General features: G+C 40.9%; 1 pseudogene; it reads left to right on the forward strand.

Annotated features, from left to right (window-relative positions):
* The first annotated feature begins 3238 nt into the window (after nucleotides 1–3238).
* On the forward strand, nucleotides 3239–18740 carry LOC149119499 (N-alpha-acetyltransferase 30 pseudogene; annotated as a pseudogene).
* Nucleotides 18741–19104: the final 364 nt, after the last annotated feature.

The raw sequence follows: 19104 nt of genomic DNA on the forward strand, positions 1-19104 counted from the left end.
TCATTGGCAGTGAGCCAGTGAATGCAAGATTCCGCTTCTCAAATGAAAAATAAATATGTGAATAAAATCTCTACGGAAACTGCCATTTTAAAAAGAGTTATTTATTTAGAAGTCAGTTATAGAGAGAGAAGGAGAGAGAGGAAGACATAGAGAGAAGGATCTCCCATGTGCTGGTCACTACCCAGGTGGCCACAGCAGCCAGTGCTGTGCAAGGCCAAAACCAGGAGTCAGGAGCTTCTTTCCATTCTCATGTGGGTAGCAGGGACCAAGTCACTTAGGCCATATCCTGCTGATTTTCCCAGGCCACTAGCAGGGAGGTGGATCAGAGATGGAACAGCTGACTCACTAACTGGCACCCATGTGGGATGCTGGCACTGTAGGAAGTGGCCCCTGGAAAGTATCCATTTAATATCAAGAGAACACATGGCTATATTGTGATGAAGGTAGTAGGTAATATGACAAGTAGAAAGTTATGTAACAGTGAAAATGAGACAAAACTACATTAATTTTAGATAGTATGCTGATAAACTTGAAATTCTAAAAGAACTGTATATAAACAAATAGCACAAAAAGATAATTTTGCTGGTTGAATATAAATATTTTTCAACACTACTCTTCATAAGTAGAAACAATAATGAGAAACTATGATGGAAAGAAAGATATAAATGCTTAGAATAAAACAAAGCAGCAGCAGAAAATCTATGGGAGCAAAGGTAAAATATTAATGCCAGGCAAAATAAAAAAGGGAAATGGAAAAGTTTGAAGGGAGAGAGGAACAGAGGAACAGAACCACTGTGTGTGTGTGTGTATGTGTGTGTGTGTGGTGCATAGAAGGATGCTGACAGTAAGGAACTGGTTTGTGTGACTGTAAGGCTGCAAGGTGAAAATCTGCCACAGCTTCTGCCAGATGGGAAATCATTGAAAGCAAAGGGTACAGAGCTGGTCTGAAGGAGTTGGCTAGTAACGCTGGAATTGCTTCTGATGATTTTAAAGAAAAATGGAGATGATTAGGACACTGAGGGACATTTAATGAATTAATCTTTTCTGCTTTTTGCATGCTCAATCACTAATGAGAAGAGGGTGATTGTCATATGTGATGTGTATTTTCTATAAGGTGATTTTAAAGTTCATGGGTAAAATAAGCATGAAGAATTTCTAAAAATAAAACACAATGAAAGGTGACAGTTCTTTCTAGATTTAGACAATAATTTGAAGACACAGACATTTAAACAGAAAGTTACTACTGAATGATCAGATAGAAAAGTCAAGGAAGAATATAGACAACAAATCAAAGCAAATAAATATAAATGTATCTTAATGGGAGCAGGTCTAATTTTACCCACAAGAAAATAAACACACATGAAAGAAAACTGATATTGTCATTTTAGCTAGTGTTTATATTTCTTGTTGGATATTATAATTAATAATAATAATTTACTTGTTGAATGTTATAATTAATTAGTGGCAAATTATGTCTTTGAATATACACTGGATTAAAATTATGTCTGCAAGAATTGATGGAGGGAGCAGGGTGGGAGGAGTTTCGGGGAGGATGAGAGAGGGTTGGGGGAGCAGAGGAGTAAGGGGAAGTGTGGTTGTCTTCGTGGAACTGTACCTATGGAATGCGTAAGATCTGCTCCCATTATATTAATAAAACTTAAACAGAATTTATATTCACATTATAAACATATTGATATATGTTTCGTGAAAATAAAAGCAGTACCTTCTTACTATAGAATATTTGGATGATAGAAACAATAGAAGGATGAAAAAAGGAGAAAAAAGTAAACTGGGATACCAAATACCACAGCATGACAGATTAGAAATGATACAGGAATCAGAAACTCTTAGATATTGTGGAGGAGAATATAAATTATTGAGGTCCACCATGAAGGCCCTCTCTGACACAACTGTCTCCCCAAGAAATGTAGTTTGTATCTGTCTAACCCAAGTGTACTGCAGTTTCTGAGATCCATATCAAAGTGATTACCTGCAATGTCCTAATTTTATTAGGGCACCATTCAATAAATACAGAACATCCAAGCTGCTGCATTACTCATGTGGCCACGAGGCCTATGCTGGGATTTAAGATGGCAGTTGGGGTGGTGGCATGTGCAGTGGGATGTCAGTCAGTGGCTGGTGTGTGTTTCAGGGGCTGTGGCAGGAAGTTAGATGCTGGCAGAGGCATCTCTCAAAATCCAAAGAGATGGGCTAGTGCCTTTGCATAGTGGGTAAAGCCACCATCTGCAGTGCCTGCATCCCATATGGGTGCTGGCTGGAGTCCTGGTTGCTCCACTTCTGATCCAGCTCCCTGCAAATGGCCTAGGAAAGCAGAAGACATTGGTCTAGATGCTTGGACTCCTGCACCTACATGAGAGACATGGAAAAAGCTCCTGGCTCCCGGCTTCAGATAGGCCCAGCTACAGGCATTGAGTTCATTTGGGGAGTGAAGCAATGGGTTGAAGATTCTCTCTCTCTCTCTCTCTCTCTCTCTTTCTCTCCTTCTCTCTCCCTCAACTCTGCCTTTCAAATAAGTAAAGTAATCTTAAAAAAAAAGAAGACAAAGAGAGATTCTCACAGGGAGAACTCATACAACTCCACATGCTTCATTCAGAGATCTGACCTTCTTGTTTGATGTTGCTTTTATTGGCTCCATTATGACCATGTGGCTCTGCATGGCTGTGACAGGTCCCTTAACACACTGCTACCATTTCTGGTACCTGCAACAGTGATCACAATTTGCCAAGGCTGGAGATATGCTTTCAGCAACATATCTGTTTATTGCCAACAGGACCCCAACTACAGACATCAATATTATGGTCAGGACAAGATGGGCTCTAAATCCCTGAACTTCCTGGATTTTTTTGATACACAGGCATACAGGCCTTAACACTACCTGGTTCCCGTTATGAATCACATGTGAGACCATATGGAACTTGGACAGCTCCTGCAACCTCAGTAATGGGATCGCCATGGCTGGGATGTGCTCTACCGACTACCTGACTGGTGCCACTGGTGGCAGCTCCATTCATAGGCCACAAGGACCTGATTCTTTTTTCCAATGCAGGGATTGTCAGTGACACTGCCTCTTAAACAGGCTGAATAAGGAGCACAGTGATTGTCCTAGTCTCCTCAAACAGTGGTGGTGGTGGATCCAGTACCCACTAGGCAATCACTATCCAATTTACTATGAGCAGTCCTGCCATCTACAGAGCCTACTCCTGTCCATCCTGACACAATGCACTATGGAGCTAAGTGCCTCTGCCCTCAACAGACTGACAGCCCTGTAAACCAGATGAAGGCCCTGACCTGCCTGCTGCACAGCAGCTGTCCACGTTTAACTGGAGGAGCCCAGACATCCATCCATGTCTCTGCTTTGGGGACTTGGAACTATTTATACCATATTGCTGTTGCTGCCCATGTTCTGAAACTCAGCACATGCCACTGTCATCCTTTACATAAAATCACATCAGGAGATTCCCTCATCATCAACATTCCACCCTGCTCTCTGCTACCTGATGTTCATCTGACAGCTGTTGTCACAGGCCTGTTGGGTCTGACAGCTGCACCTGGTGGGCTGGGAGGAGATAGAACAGGTATTAACCATCCCAGCTGGCCGGACATCCCCTTTCCACCACGAGGCTTTGCTCACCATGGGTGTGGCAAGCTGCTTTTTAGTAAATTATTTATTTTTGACATGAAACACTGTCAAATGCCAGACTCTCTGAGAGACCCAGCCAGCAACCCTCTCTCTCCTCAGACTCAGAGGCTCAGTGGTGAGGAGCAGTCTTGTTGAATATTCAGGGAACATTGGGGCAAAGCCCTAAGGGAACTCTCTCCCAGTTTCCTCACATTTGAGTGTATGGCCCACCCCAGCTGTCTGAAGGCCTCCATCAGCCCCTGCCTCTTGCTGCCCCTCTGTCTCAGAATCCCTGCATCTCCCTCTTCCATCCCACAACAAGATCTGGAACAGGTGGCCAGCAGGGAAGGACACCGTGGACCACATGGGGTAGACACAGAAACATACACATTTGTCATGGAATGTGTTCCATGCTGTTTCCTCACAGCTAATGTTAGACCTGTGTTTCCTTCCATACCCACAGTTACTACACTCCCTACTGCCATGATGCCATTTTTCTTCCTGCCAATCTGGGAAGGGGCCAGGCAGGGACCTCTCCCTTGTAGTAAGGAAAAATAGAAAGATAAAATCAGCAAAAGAGGAAATGTATGTTTCAAACAATAAGAATGGTATATAAAATGTAACAGCATGTGATTTTACAAAGTTACAAAAGCACTTTTATAGTATTATATTCAAGATTTATCAGTTGGACACCATAACAAAATTCAGACCAGTAACTTTATTCTTCTATTGTTGGTTCTGAAAAAAGGCAATAAAGTATAGGTTAAATGGGTGGAATATCTCTGAAAGTGGAGACTGAAGTTATATCATGCACTGCCTTTAAGGGTGAATACTTACATAATTGAACAGTAAGGAAGATATTTTTCACTATATTAACAGCTTAAAAATAAATAAAAATGTTTCAATCATTAGAATATTAAAGTTAATGCATCTTAACCCCATCACACCACATTCCTTTGTCAACCTCCCAAATTCACTACCTCTGTATATGGGAAAATTATTTTTGCTTAAAACTATGCACACTATAGTATAATGATTTTTATTTTCATTATCTATTTGATTTTTTGCTTTGTTTCAGTTTGTATGTTTTCAAACACATTTATTTTCCATTTATAATCAGATCTTAGCCCTATGACTTTATGTTAATTTCCATTGTAATACCTTCAAATGTGTTAATATTTGACTTTTATTTTTAACTCATTTTTGTATTTTTTATTTTTAAATACAGCACACAGATTTAATTATGATAATTTTGTTATATTTGTTTCTGTGTGTCAACATGACTTGCATGGTATCTGTTAGCACATCCTGTTTAACTATTACTGTAGTTCAAAGTATTTGAACAAAAATCTCTGTTGTGATGTATTCTCTTGAAAAACTAAGGTGAAAATGGAAGTCATTGAGATAATTTCCTTGGAATGTTCATTATAATGGAGGAAGCTTATGCTGCAAAATCATTTTCCTTATTCCTTCCTGAAACACAGTGTGTTGGTCATACAGCAGCTAATGTGTAGCCATGAGCTAAGAATACAGGGAATGTAAGTGACATTATCAAGATCATGTCACTTTTACACTCTCAGATTACCATATTAGCCACAGATCAAGCAATTTAGGGAGCTTTATTACATAGGAAAAATACCAATGATTTCGATAAGCCCATTGGATCAATTTTCCATATATGTAGGTTTATTCTTAACTGAAGAGAAACAATATATCCTTTTTATTTTGTTTAGTAAGCACAATTGTCATCAGTCAAGCCCCTCATCTCCTACCCAGGTTGTCCCTTATGGTACTTTAGTCTCCCACAAATGAGGCATGAAGTCTCTCTGATATTAAGGAAAAGACTTCCCAGTGTGTGTACCCCTTTAGCTTCAACACAATCCTAATATTACTTCAGGAATATAACTATGAGAAAGATTTATCAAGTAATATAGATAGCTTGTAGACTATAATAATACTATTTTAAAGTTTCTAAAATGATGTTTGCTGTTCCTTCTATCAGTTGTATTAAAAGGCACTTAATTAAAATTAATCTAAATAAAAATAGCAGTTATGTTCACTTGTTCATGAATTCACTTTTGTAATCTTTTTTGCAATAAACACATGTCTAGAGAAAGTAGTTTTCAAGATGTTTCCTAAAACAAATTTCCTTTAGCTTAAGAGATAGTAGTCTGAAAACTAGAGAAAATAAGGAAAGATAATATAATTTAAATAAATAACTGTGAGAGGGCATAATAACACTTGGCTGTTAATTGTGCATGCACAATTCCAGCTAGTAATACCTGGCTCATTTTGTTCCTTATTATGTATTGTTATCTGCAAAATAGTTGTTATCTTAAGGTAAGTGTTATAGCACAGTAGGTTAAGCTAACACTTAGAATGCACACATCAATCCAGGTTCCTGATAATTTATTGTGAGAAGCAGATACTGGCCCAAGTACATGGGTTGCTGCCATCTACATAGGAGACCTGGATGAAGTTGCTTCTTCTTGGCTTTGGCCTGGCCCAGCTCCAGCTGCAGCTCTTCAGGGCATTTGGAGAATGAAACTGAAAAGCTTCTCTCTCTCTCTCTCTCTCTCTCTCTCTCTCTCTCTCTCTCTCCTCTCCCCTCTCCCCTCTCCCCTCTCTCCTCTCTCCTCCCTCCTCTCTCCTCTCTCTGTTCTTCCCTCTCTTTCTCTCTCTACCTCTCCCTCTGTATCTTTCTGTTTCTCCGTTTCTAACATCCTATCCTTCCAAAAATAAATACCTTTATAATAGAATATCCAATATAGCCATAGAAATACTTCTATTTTATATTTTTGTGCAGAAATTAAAGCTGAAAGCAGTGTTTGATATGATTTGTTTACCTTTGTATAGAGTAAAATTGCTGTAATTTTCCCAGTGCATTTCTGTATTTATTTAAAAGTCCAAGAGCATTTATCAATATAATTTTTCAAAAAAACCAGGAATTCAGGCACAACCCATGTAATATTTACAATAAATTAGTAAAGGAAATGTTGATGCTGGCTTAGGTACTGAGAGTTTGTTGGGTTTTATGAGCTAAAAAGGGTGTGTATCATCAAGAACTATGCATATGGATGCTGTTAGGCTCAAAGAAAAGAGCTTATCCAAAATTTTGCCATTTAAAAAATTATTGTCTTTTACTTTAGGCCCACAATCTAGATATAGATGACAAAAAGAATTCCTAAAGTGTAGAGAACATTTTTGCTTCAGTAACTTAAAATGAAATGTGTCAGGTAAAGAGGACACTAGGGTCCTACAAAAGTAGAGTTAGAAGACACCATTTTTCACAGAGGTGTGTTACTTTGAAGCACTAGGCATTGCAGTGAAATTTCCTCACCCTCACACAATCAGCTTTAAAATATGTTCTCTAATATTATTGTGCCTTTTATTTCAATGTGTGTGTGTGTGTGTGTGTGTGTGTGTATGTTTGGGATGAGAAATGGTAATAAGGACTGATCAGTCTAGTGATGGTTCTCTGGGATATCCAGAGTTGATATTAAAGTCAATGGGATGACTGAGGTCAAAATCAAAGAGGTGGAGATCAGTTAGTGAACAGATGCTTTACATGAATCAGAGCAATTCCACTTCTAGTTAGAAATCTAGCAATAATCTGGGTTAGGTACAGAGAAGTCATGGATAAGGATATGCATAACAGTGTTTTTTATGATATCAAAAAATCATGGAAATAGCCCAAAATGTCACCATTGTTAGAGTGAACAAACTAATCAGCACATATTCATGTAGTAAAGACTGCACAGTGAAAATGAATCAACAAGATGTATGTCTACTCTGATGAATCCTAAAAAGTATATTACGGAAGCAAGTTGGATTTGGCACCATGTGATTTTTTTCATAAACAAAATGCAAAATCAGAAAATATTAAACAATATCACTTAAAGAATGTTTATAGTTGGGTGGAGGAAACCTGACAGGCTGCCTCCCTGTGCAGGAGAGAACAACCCACTTAAAGAATGATTATCATAAAATCAAAGAGAGTGACTTCCACTGGGGAAGAATTGTAACAGAGAGGTAGGAAAAGGTTTCCAAAGTATAGTAACATTTAAATTTGTAATTTGGTTAGTGGATTCATCAATGCTTGCAATGCACATATTGTAAACTATATACAAAATATAGAACACTAGTATTGGCTCTCTTTTATTGTGTGTTGTCTCCTGGAATTTTCAGAGTATCAGGAACTACTATTACTTCATTTTATATAAGGGTAAATTTTGGTATGGTTACCTGGTCAAAGTCATATGGGGTAAATTATCCATGAATTCTCCATGAACACACAGGATGGCTGCTTTTGATTTATTCCATAACATTCAATGGACCTGGTAGAATTATCTTTCACTGTTTCCTTAAGATACACCAAGGTGGTAAATTATATGGAATACTTGAGGGCAGAATTTGAAGGCTTTCTGGGTTGAGTTGTTCCACATGTATCAAATATGCAGACTCACTATTGTGAACAAAAATATTTGCCACATAATTAATACATTTTCAAAAATTTCTCTACCAGGAGATGATTTCAACATCTTCTTTCCACTTTTCTATTTCCAATTTAGTTTTCTACTTCTCAGAGTACTCTTTACTTGGCTCTATTCATCCTTAAATATTATTTAATAACCTTTCACAATATTGTGCATAGTAACAAATATTAGTTTTAAAGATAACTTTTTTTGTATCCAAGGTAGAGTGGCAACATCTTGCTTAGCAGAGGACAACAAGCAAGTAATAAACAATTAAATTATAAAGATAGAAACTCTAGGTATAATTTATTTTTACATGATGAAACTAAGGCCCAGAGAAGTGGTACCATTGACATGAAATATGCAAATGATATGATCAAGGCCTAATTTCTAACTCTGTATGACATAGAAATGCTTTGAACAACTTTAAAAAGTAGATTTTATTTTTGACTTGATAATGAATAAGGATACCCCTTAGTTTCTCTTTACTCACACCTTTTCAAATTCCTTTCCTGTTACATTGTGTGGGACCTTCACTTCAGAAACACTTTAAGCCACCAAAAGATATATGTGTTTGATATCTCATCTACAAAATCAGTGACAAAGATAACTTTGAATGGTTGTCATCCCGTATATTCACATTAAGAATTTTTTGTTTGTTCTACTTAATAATATTGGTTGAATTCTGTAATTAATACACAGTTATTCTTAAGTGTTGAAATTTAACTGAAAAGTGATCCCTGTTAAATATAAGAGTGGGAATAAGAGAGGGAAGAGATGTGCAATTTGGGACATGCTCAAGCTGACTTGCCCCAAATGGTAGACTTAGAAACATACCAGGGGACTCCAATTCAATCCCATCAAGGTGGCATGTACCAATGCCATCTCACTAGTCCATTTGATCAATTTCTGTTCACAATAGATCATAATGATAGGACTAAGAGTCAAAGGGATCACATAAACAAGACTAGTGTCTGAAAATACTAACCGATAGAATAAGAACAGGGGAGAGCTATCCAACATGGGAAGCGAGATACACAGCAGACTCATAGAATGGTAGATGTCCTAAACAGCACTCTGGCCTCAGAATCAGCCCTTAAGGCATTTGGATCTGGCTGAAGAGCCCATGAGAGTATTTTAGGCATGGAAAGCCAAGACACTCTGGAAAAAAAAAATGACCTAAATGAAAGATCTCTGCGAGTGAGATCCCAGTGGAAAGAACAGGTCATCAAAGAAGGAGGTACCTTCCTCTGAAGGGAGGAGAGAACTGCCACTTTGACTATGACCTTGTCTAAATATGATCACAGTTGGTGAACTCAAAAGACCTCCATAGCCTTGGCAACTCATGACTAGAGCCTAGGGATATTACTGACGGCATAAACAAGAGTGTCAATTTGTTAAGTCAACAACAGGAGTCACTGTGCACTTACTCCTCATGTAGGATCTCTGTCCTTAATGTGCTGTACATTGTGATTTAATGTTATAACTAGTAGTCAAATAGTATTTTTCACTTTGTGTTTCTATGTGGGTGCAAACTGTTGAAATATTTTCTTAATATATACTAAACTGATCTTCTGTATATAAAGAGAATTGAAAATGAATCTTGATGTGAATGGAAGGGGAGAGGGAGAGGGAAAGGGGAGGGTTGTGGGTGGGAGGGAAGGTAAGGGGGGAAAGCCATTGTAATCCATAAGCTGTACTTTGGAAATTTAGATTCATTAAATAAAAGTTTAAAAAAAGAAAATTAGGCAAAAAAATGTTAGAAAAGAGTATACATACATTTTGTGGATTAAGCAGGAAATTATTTGAAAGAAAATATTATGTTTAATTTGTAAGGATCAATTAATACATCCATGAAATAGCAAATTTGCACTGACAGTCTTGGTGAAAATTTGGGAAGCTGGAATCTCAGAGCTACTTGCTATATCACACTTTTCTTGAGAATAAAACATTGGAGTGTTGCATTAGACTATCTATTCCTCTGTCTGTGGCACTAACATCCCATATGGGTGCTAGTTCTAGTCCTGGTTGCTCCTCTTCCAGTTCAGCTCTCTTCTGTGGCCTGGGAAAGCAGTGGAGGATGGCCCAGGTGCTTGGGCCCCTGTACCTGCATGGGAGACCAGGAGGAAGCATCTGGTTCCTGGCTTTGAATCAGTGCAGCTCTGTCCATTACAGCCATTTGGGGAGTGAACCAATGGAAGGAAGACCTTTCTCCCTGTCTCTCTCTCACTATTTATAATTCTGTCCAATAAAATAAAAATCTAAAAAAAAAAAGGAAAAGAAATACTAAAGAAATAAATGAATGTCTCAATTTTTCAGAAGTATAAATGCACTGCACTTTTTTTTTAATTTTTTTGACAGGCAGAGTGGACAGTGAGAGAGAGAGACAGAGAGGTCTTCCTTTGCCATTGGTTCACCCTCCAATGGCCGCCGTGGCCATGGCGCTACTGCTGGTGCACTGCGCTGATCCAAAAGCAGGAGCCAGGTGCTTTTCCTGGTCTCCCATGCGGGTTCAGGGCCAAGCACTTGGGCCATCCTCCACTACACTTCCTGGCCAGAGCAGAGAGCTGGCCTGGAAGAGGGGCAACCGGGACAGAATCCGGTGCCCGACCGGGACTAAAACCCAGTGTGCTGGCACTGCAGGTGGAGTATTAGCCTATAGAGCTATGGTGCCTGCCCACTGCACTTTCATTACAATGAAATACATAAAGCAGCTCCCTTATGAAAAGAAAAGGTTTAACTCAATTTTGGATACCCAATGTCCAAATGACATAACACAGACCCCTCTGCTAAGAGTCTGATGCTAATAGCTAAGCCTATATGGAAGAAAGATCACAGGGTGAGGAAGAAAAAGAATTGGAACAGATCAGGCTTTTACAACAAGCTTCTCATGAAGACTGAAAAGGTCACATGGAAACAACCTTCCAAGTGTATCCATCCACAGGACCCCACTTCATAAAGTACCTAAGTTCCCTGGTAACACTACTTTTGATGTATCTCTTAAGTTTTATATTGCATATTCATTTTTCTTATGAATATTTTGATTCCTCCTTTTTTTTGACAGGCAGAGTGGACAGTGAGAGAGAGAGACAGAGAGAAAGGTCTTCCTTTGCCGTTGGTTCACCCTCCAATGGCCGCCGCGGCCGGCGCACTGTGGCCGGCGCACCACACTGATCTGATGGTAGGAGCCAGGTACTCATCCTGGTCTCCCATGGGGTGCAGGGCCCAAGTACTTGGGCCATCCTCCACTGCACTCCTGGGCCACAGCAGAGAGCTGTCCTGGAAGAGGGGCAACCGGGACAGAATCCAGCACCCCTACCGGGACTAGAACCCGGTGTGCCAGCGCCGCAAGGTGGAGGATTAGCCTAGTGAGCTGTGGCACTGGCCCTTGATTCCTCCTTTTGATTTATATTATGACCCACTCTTCATTCAGGAGCATGTTGTTCAGTCTCCATATATTTGAATATTTTCAAGAGATTCTTAAGTTGTTAATTTCCTGTCTTGCTCCATTGTGGTTAGATAACATACATGGTATGATTTCAATTTTTTTTTTTAATTTGATGAAACTTGCTTTATGGCCTAGCATATGGTCTATCTAGAGAAAGTTACATGTGCTGATGAAAAGAATGCATATTATTCAACTCTAGGATGAAATGTTCTGTATAGATATCAGATACATTTGGTCCATAGTGTAGTAAGCTCTGTTTGTTGATTTTTTTGTCTAGTTGTTCTATCCATTGATGAAAGTGGGGTGTCAAAGCCCCCCATTAATTTTGTACCTTAAGCAAATTGGGTATAGAAGGAACATTCCTCAACACCATCAGATGACAAGCCCACAGTCAGCATCATATTGAATGGGCAAAAGTTGGATACCATCAAATTAATGGAGGACAATATCTGGGGAAATGCTACAAGACATTGGCATAAGCAAAGACTTCTTAGGAACCACTCCAGAAGCAAAGGCAATCAAAATAAAAATAGACAATTGGGATTATGTTAAGAAGTTTCTGGGGGTGAGGATTGTGTATGATTTATTTTGAAAGTCATAGTTACAGAGAGTGAGGGGGAGACAAACAGGGAGATTTTCCACTCCCTGGTTAACTCCCCAAATGGCCACCATGGCCAGCACTAGCCCAGGATGAAACCAGGACCCAGGCGCTTCATCCAGGTCTCCCATATAGGTGTCCTGGACCCAAACACTTGGGACATTTTCTACTGCTTTTCTCAGGACAGTAGCTGAAAGCTGGATGGGAAGTGTAGTAGATGGGTCATGAATCATTCTCATATGGGATGTTGGTGTCACAGGCAGCAGCAGCTTTACCCACTATGCCACAACATTAGCCTTACAAAAATATTTTTAAGTTTTTAACATCATAAGAATTTTTATTTGAAAATAACATATTCTAATGCAAGCCACATTATGTGCATATATTCAATAGTCTTGACCTTACAACTTCAAGCAGGATGAAATCTACCTAAGTTAAGAAAGCATACCATGGAATTACCATCACCTATATTTGAGGTTTAAAGTTATTTTACAGCCAGATGCAATTTCACAAATTGCATAAGTCTGATGAGATTATTATATATAGTAATCAAACATAAACTGTTACAGAACAATTGATATAAAGTTGTAGACAGATACATATGAAGGTAATAATTCTCCCATCTGTAATATTACAAAAGTTATCAGTAATTAACTTACATTATAAAAAGAAAAAAATTATGGTCACAAAACAGAACCTTTACATGTAAAAATCTAGGATTGAAAACAGTAATTTGAGAACTACTGTTCAATCAAAATTTGATTATCATTGACTCAACCTTGTTATTTAAATGCACATTTAAAATAACTTTCTGAAGGTAAATGTTTATTCTATGCTAGGTACAAAATAAAATCTTACAATACACTTCTGTCTCACAAGTTTACAGACAAATCAGTCAGACTGACCACACATCAGCCTGGTAAGTGTTGTCAAAACTATCCTCCCAGGGAACTACTGAGACAGAAGAGAAAACAAAGAGATCTCACCACAGAATATTGTATGAGGACTCCCTGGTTATAAACCAATTCAAAGAAGTCACCAAACATTTTTCAACTGAGTTCATCTGTATACACAGGGACAATGATATATAGTTCATCATTTACTGTTCTTGGGAGAATTCATGTCCATTCACACTCACTCTGCACAAGGCACTGTTAAGGGCTCAGAGAGACAAAGCACATCCCACAGGGCTCCAATGTGGTTAGGGGGTGAAAAGGCTGAGGATCGCTGGACAAATCATCACTTCCAGTGAGTTCACTATCCCTAGCCCTTTAATTTCCTGGCAAGTTCAAAGATTTAAAAAGTGTCTAAACCAAGTCTTATGTTTTGTCATGTATGTTCAGAATGGGATCATTGTGCACCAGAATTACCTGTAATGCTTGGAAGTGCCCAAGCCAGGCCTCACTCAAAGTTTAGTGCTTCAGAATCCTCTAGGAGCCTGGCAGTTCTGAGGCATCTTCCTAGTCAAGAGCTCTTTCATTTTAAAGGCTGCTAACAGAAATGTGCATGCTTATTAATAGGAGTACACATATGTCCATTCAACTTGTATTTCTTACCATAAAACTCATCATGTGTCACAGACCCATTTAAAGTTCTCATTAAAAAGATTTCCAGTCAAAACAGGAGAGCAACAGCAAATGGTCCACAGCATTGCTGACCTCAGCTGGCAGAGGCCTTTAGGTGCTGATACTGAACATAATCTGTATGTGTGCATCCTTTTCAGGGGAACAAAAGTGGGGCAAGCCAATCAAGGTTATGAATCCCTAACAATATTTTCAATATTAAACTAACCTCTAAAGTAAAGTCCACTGAATACGGTTACAAATGTGGTAAACTGACACAGCTGGTTCTCTGAATGGATGATTGTCCAAGGTTAGCTCATAGCCATGTTTTCATTTATTGCACCTATAACATGTGACAGATTTCACATCTGGGCCAGTTGCAGAACCTCAGTAAAATGAAAGTAATAGTGCTGCATTGCTATAGCTACTATTACATAAAAAATCAGAAAACTAAGCCTCACAAAGGCATTATTATTATAAAAGCTAGCACAAGTGTAATGTCTCAAAAAAATCCCCATTCATATATAATTTTAACACTACACCTGGAAGAAATATTTAATATTAAAAGCAATTTTTTCAGAGTACACAACCACAAAGGAGAGTATAAGGATTTGTCATACAGATATTGTGTTACCTTAGGCACCTCACATATAAAATAGGGAAAACAGTCCTACCAGAGGAAAATTTGACTGTTGCATTTGTTGACCCTGTCTAGTTTGAGCGTTTGTAGTTCACCCTAAACTCCCACATGAACCAACGCAGGCGCTTCAGCCAATCGCATGCTCAGCCGCCCAGCCCCAGGGTCTGGGAAGAGCACCATGTAGGCTTCTCCCAGTGTGGAGGCCCTGACTGCACCTGGCACTGAGGCCATGAATCGACCTTTCGCGGACAAAACCAGCTTCCTTCCCCGTGACCCCAGGTGTACTCCGCATCCAACACAGGCCATCCCTTCTCCCGCTCACTGCAAGAGCCCAGACTCCTGCATGCTGCCCATGGCAGACACGGACCCTGTTTGAAGGCCGCATTGGCGCCAAATTCGGAGGTAATGTATAAGAGGGTGTAGCGGGCCTGGAGCAGACAGGGAAGCGGCTGCGAAGGCTGAACCCGGCACCTTCTTTTGCTAAGAGGCAGTGGCAGCACTCTCAGTGCATAGAGGCCACTCTCCTCCCTGCCCACGGCCTGGCCAAGCAGGAGGAGGGACCCTGACCGCCCCGAGGATCCAGTGCAGAGCCGGAACCCGGCCATCCTCCTTTAGAGGGCCGGGCCACTCACCTCCATGCCCACGGCTGGGCCAAGCAGGAGGGCACACCCTGACGAGCTCTGCTGGAGGTAATGGCCACATCCCGCCTACCAGTTGCCACCTTTTCCCGCCCCTGTCAGCACTGACATTTTTTATCTCTATGGAAATGGTTGTAGCTGGGCCAGGTTCCTCTCTGGCTTCTCCACTTTCTACTCTTGCTTTTTCTATCCTCGTAGGCTGTTCTGTAGTCCCTCTTCCAGCACTTGCTGGCTCCTTGCCCCGCTGCTTCTTGCTGGGCCAATCACCATGTTGTCTGAGGGGAGCATGAGGATAAAATATTTGTGACTTCTCCTTGGAAGTCTTCAAAGAAAGGTCTCTGTAAGTCAAACCAATGGTAACTTTTCCCTTTCCCCACCACTGGTAGACATTGTTTTAGATAATGTTAGTAAAACAATAAAACCACACTTTTGAAGCTGTTGTAGATGCTCTCAAAAGTGCTTTCATACAAACTCTCAGCTCCACTGTGACACCCACCGGCATTTCTTTTCTAGCTAAATTGTTATTAAGCCCTGTCTTCTTGCTTTTGAATAATGAAGGACTTTTCATTTGCTTTTTGGGAGCAAAGGAAGTAAAGAGTAGTGATGTGGGGAATAAAATTTATTAATTTACACATCTCTTTAATCATTATGTAAGGTTACACTTGAAATACAAGGTTAATAAGATCATACTTTCTGCCAATCCATGTATCATTTATTCTTAAATAGTAACTCTAAAAATAAATATACCTTTGAATTTCATTCTCCACAAAATTTAATAGAAGTGTATGTATACATGATACACATAAAAGTGTGTAAATGCAGATTATATTTTAATTAAACTTTATTTTTTCAATTAAATAAAACAAATTTAAGAAATATAATTAGGGCTATTGGTAGGTTTTAAGCATGGAGATTTTTATGTCAGATTTTTAAAAGATCACATAGATTGTTGAGACTAGACAGCAGAGGGTAAGTGTAAATGGTAATACCAGTTAAGAGATAGTAGAAGTTTTTCCAGGGAGAGCTGATGGTATCTTGAACCAGGGAGGAACAGTGGAGAAACTGAGATCCTCACTGTATTCACAATATATTAAAAAAAACCTCAATCATAAGATTAGTGAGTGATTTTATGTTACAGAGTAGTCATACTTAAATATGACTCCTAGGTTTTTATATTGGGCTGGAAGGTGGTTTTGATTTGCCTGAATAAGGTAAAACATAAAGAGGAGTAAAGTTAGATAAAGTGGTTAGGAATTACTAGTAGAATAGGAAGTTGATAACTTCTGACTTCTTGGCTTATATCCCAGAGAGGAGTGGAGCTGTTCACTTCTCAGAGACATGGCATGGCACAGCATTCACAGCCTTGCCAGCGTTCTTAGTCTTTGTCAGCCTGTTCTTCACTGCTTGATGGCAAATCCACTCCCAAAGTTAGACCCTGATCCTGGAATGGCTTTGTTGATTTGGGCTTCTGTTTCCTCTTCTTCCAAACTCTCAGAACTGCTAATGGTGTCTGACACATAAGTATTGTCTTGTAGTGGCACATCTTCCTCTGCCTTCTGATTCCAACTGGGCGCTGAGGTTGGTTTCCCATGCATATTCATGTCCAGGAGGTTATAGGCTGAGTCAGGAACCACCTAGCCTCTCTGTTCCTTCACTGGTATCTCTCTCTCTCTCACTCACCCAACCACACACACACACACACACACACACACACACACACAAACCTTCCTTCACTGATACATAACAGTGTAACATATACACACACCCTTCCTACACTGATAGATGGCAGTGTAACACACACACACACTCTTCCTTCACTGATAGATGACAGTGTAACACACACACACACATACCCTTACTTCACTGATAGATGACAGTGTAACACACACACACACACACCCTTACTTCACTGACACATGGCAGTGTAACACACACACACCCTTTCTTCACTGATAGATGGCAGTGTAACACACACACACCCTTCCTTCACTGATAGATGACAGTGTAACACACACACACACACACCCTTACTTCACTGACACATGGCAGTGTAACACACACACACCCTTTCTTCACTGATAGATGGCAGTGTAACACACACACACCCTTTCTTCACTGATAGATGGCAGTGTAACACACACACACCCTTCCTTCACTGATAGATGACAATGTAACACACACACACACACACACCCTTCCTTCACTGATACATGGCAATATAACACACATACACACCTTCCCTGATAGATGGCAGTGTATCAGATCAGCTCCCATCGCCAATCTGAAGCCAGGAGCCAGGAGCTTCTTCCTGGTCTCCCATGCAAGTGCAGGGGCCCAAGAAGCTGGGCCATCTTCTACTGCTTTCCCAGGCCATAGCAGAGAGCTAGACTGGAAGAAGGGCAGCCAGGACAAGAACCTGCACCCACATGGGATGCCAGCACTGCAGGCAGAGGATTAACCAAGTGAGCCAAGGCGCTGCCCCGACTAACAGCATTTTCAATTGAAAATGGGTTCATGAGTGAGAGCTTTGGTGGTGAGGGAGGTGGCGGCAGGAGGGACCAGTGAGGGGAGGGCAGAGGTCCTGCCTGGGCCTAGCGGCCTCCTCCCACCTCCAGCACCTCCAGCCCTGGCTGCAGCCCAGCCTTGCTGCCCCTTCCCAACTACACTCGCCTGCTGCAAGCCTGAAAGCGGTTGCAGGAACCCAGCAGGCTGCCAAGGGGCATCTCTGCCTCCGCTGCCCTCAGCCACTGCCACAGCAGCCGCAGCTCCATGGATTGATCAGCCCCGAACTGCAACCCCTCAGGGCGGCCACCACCCTCAACAGCAAGGTCCAGGGTGTGCATGGCCACCCTGGCAGGAGCTCCAAAGTGACTGCAACAAAAGGAGCTGGGTACCCTCGGGCAAGAGGCCCCCTCGCTCCTGCTCCAGGGATGCAAGAACTGCACCCCCAAGCCCAGCAGAAATGGCATCGAGCAATCCCATGGTGGCCCACAATGGACTGGACTGGCCAAGGGCGAGGAGGAGCAGGAGGAGGTGCGGCTGCTATCTTTGTCCCTGACCTCAGGCTGCAGTTTAAGAAGCCCCTCAGGCAGGGAGGTTGAGCCAGGGGAGGATCCAATGATAGGATAGGGTAGTTCCAATAGGAATCTTAGCTCCAGATGCCTGATGTGATGAGACTGAGCACCAAAGATCTGTCTGAACCCTACTCCATTTATACTTATAGAGATTTTATCCACAGCTGGCCACAGCTGTGCTTCTTGGCCATCGTAGGGGAGGAGTGTGTAGGTGTCATCGTTTGCAAGTTGGATATGCACAAAAAGATGTTCTGCAGAGGTTATATAGCCATGTTAGCTGTGGATTCCAAACCCAGGAGTAATGGCATGGGTACTAACTTGCTTAAGAAAGCTATTTATGCCATGGTTGAAGGAGACTGTGATGAAGTTGCTTTGGAAACAGAAATAACAAATAAGTCTGCTTTGAAACTTTATGAAAATCTTGGTTTTGTTCCAGATAAGAGGCTATTCAGATATTATTTAAATGGAGTCAATGCACTACAACTTAAACTGTGGCTGCATTGAGAAACTGACATCAAGGAGGAAGGGCTAATCATGCAGAGTCGACCTTTGCATGCAATGCACTTTGTACAGAATTGCTTTGCTGGTGGATTTCATAATTTCCATGGAGCTCTTCTCTGTCGGTGTTGCGTTGAGTGTCACACAATATTTGTACTTTGGCCTGGAGCATTTGTTCTGAAATAAAAGAGATTGTTTTAAACTTCAGGAGTCTTTTGGTATGAAGAAGATGTGTCAGTTGATAGCCAAGATTTCTTTGTTAATTTGCAAAGTCTGCTGACAATGATATTTACATAGTGATAATTTTATCACAGAACCAGTAGGTGGAACACGGTTTTTGTTCTTAAAAAAGCCACCATAGGCTGGTGCCATGGCTCAATAGGCTAAACCTCTGCCTGTGGCGCTGGCACCCTGGGTTCTAGTCCCAGTTGGGCACTGGATTCTGTCCCAGTTGCTCCTCTTCCAGTCCATCTCTCTGCTGTGACCCGGAAGTGCAGTGGAGGATGGCCCAAGTGCTTGGGCCCTGCACCC

This window comes from Oryctolagus cuniculus, chromosome Y, assembly GCF_051225735.1.
Source record: "Oryctolagus cuniculus isolate XC-2025 breed Fujian yellow rabbit chromosome Y, ASM5122573v1, whole genome shotgun sequence".
In the NCBI taxonomy this organism is placed as follows: domain Eukaryota; kingdom Metazoa; phylum Chordata; class Mammalia; order Lagomorpha; family Leporidae; genus Oryctolagus; species Oryctolagus cuniculus.